The 2,059-nt window shown below is 39.2% G+C and overlaps 1 non-coding gene across 1 annotated transcript; it reads left to right on the top strand.

Moving 5' to 3' along the window:
• The first annotated feature begins 1,120 nt into the window (after positions 1-1,120).
• Positions 1,121-1,219, top strand: LOC117086555. The gene has a single exon (XR_004438449.1). It is a non-coding gene; the product is annotated as a small nucleolar RNA U13 (small nucleolar RNA).
• Positions 1,220-2,059: the final 840 nt, after the last annotated feature.

Below are 2,059 nucleotides of genomic sequence, written 5' to 3'. Positions count from 1 at the left end.
ACCTTAAGGACATGATAAGTGAAATAAGCCAGTCATATGTAAGACAAATATTGTATGATTCCACTTACACTAAGTACCTAGAATAGTCAAAAGCATAAAGAAGTTAAAATGATGGTTCCCAGGGGCTTAAGGAAGAGCAGAATGGGGAGTCAGTGCTTAATAGCTACAGTTTGTGTTGGAGGAAGCTGAAAAATTACGGTGACAGATGGTGGTAATGGTTGCACAGCAATGTGAATGCACTTAATGCCACATAAATGTATGCTTAAAAGTAGTTAAAACAGCAGGTTTTATGTATATTTTACTAGTTTTTTTAAAAAAACTGTGCTTCCCAGAAGGATTCAGAAAGTAATTACAATTATGTGTGTATATTTCAGTTACTACACATGCATGTATCTCTGTTCACTGAGAGGGCCTAGCAGCAGACACGCCAGCAGCAACGGGTACATCCAATGCCCAGATCTTGTTTTCTAATACCGTTCTCCAAGAAAAGGAATCAGGGCTCCCTAGAGAAATGGCTGATTCTCCGTCGAGGGTATCTTGTGGTGCCAGAAAGTAAAGAAGTGTTCCACAAACAAGGATGTAGGTATGTGAAAGGGGCACGGGAGCCAACTAATAGAATGCCCAAGGAAACAAATCTCAGCAACAAAGCAAATAATGCAGCTTAGGATTATAACCCAAAGGATAAAGTAATTACTCATGAATCCATATTGACATAAATGACCTGATGAAGGAGCAGTAGCATCTCTCCTATACAGAAAAACCCCATATAATTATGTAGATACCGCCTCCCCTACTTCAAGGAGATGGAGCTTAACTCCCCACCTTTCGAGTATGGATTGTGCTTAGTAACTTGCTTTAAGAGTACAATATGTAAAAAAAAGAGGAAAAAAAAATTGTATAGTAACCTGGCAAACACTATCTTGGCCAGGTGATCAACATTTGTATTAATATCATGAGTGATAAGCCCTATTAACAACAGGTACCCTTGATGTGATGAAAATGCCCCTTTTTTGTCTTCCTCCTAAGACCAGAAGGAAAACAATCAGAAAACTTCACGAACATTCTACAAAACCAACTAGTACTCCTTAACGCTGTCATGGTCATCAAAACCAAGTCTGAGATCCTTCAGTAGTTCATAAGCATGATTGGGCTTTCACACTTCTGTTGTTAGATGTGCCTCCTTCACACCTTGTTACATCAGGACATTACCCATCTGATGTGAAAAAAAAAAGGTTGGGAATCTGAAGTCATTAAAAACAAAACTATCTGAGGTGGTTAAATGAATGTAATTGTGGGATCCTGGAATGAAAAGAATATTTGGAAAAAAACTAAAGATCTGAACTGTGTGATTTAGTTAATAGTAACATATCAAAGTTGGTTGCTTAGTTGTGACAAATATCCTATAGTAATGCAGGATACTAACAGTAGGTATACAGGTGGGTGAGGTGTATACAGGGACTCTGTACTGTTTTTGCAACGTCTCTGTATATCTAAAACTATTCTTTTTTTTTTTTTTTTGAGATGGAGTATCACTCTGTCGCCCAGGGTGGAGTGCAATGGCACGATCTCAGCTCACTGCAACCTCTGCCTCCTGGGTTCAAGCAATTCTCCCGCCTCAGCTTCCTTAGTAGCTGGGATTACAGGCACGCGCCACCATGCCTGGCTAATTTTTTGTATTTTTAGCAGAGATGGGGTGTCACCATGTTGGTCAGGGTGGTCTCGAACTCCTGACCCCATGGTCCACCAGACTTAGCCTCCCAAAGTGCTGGGATTACAGGCATGAGCGACCACACCCAGTGACCGAAAACTACTCTAAAATAAAGTTTATATATTAAAAAATCGTGCTTTCATACTGAAAGTCTAACCCAATAGAACCTGACTGAACTCATCCCTAAACGCAGTTTCAGTTCTTATTTATTTCCAAATAGACTCCAAGTTTTGCAAGGTTGATAAGCAGATCGGAACTATGAGGAAGTCTTTAGTTCATTCACTATTTGTAAGTCAAGTTATAAAAACATATAATGAAACTCTTAAAGGAGATTTAACCATTCTGTGAAAG

The sequence above is a fragment of the Trachypithecus francoisi genome, unplaced genomic scaffold (assembly GCF_009764315.1).
Source record: "Trachypithecus francoisi isolate TF-2019V2 unplaced genomic scaffold, Tfra_2.0 Lachesis_group1, whole genome shotgun sequence".
Classification (NCBI taxonomy): Eukaryota; Metazoa; Chordata; class Mammalia; order Primates; family Cercopithecidae; genus Trachypithecus; species Trachypithecus francoisi.
The sequence above is the reverse complement of the archived record's forward strand: the minus strand, read 5'-3'. Positions and strand labels throughout refer to the sequence as shown.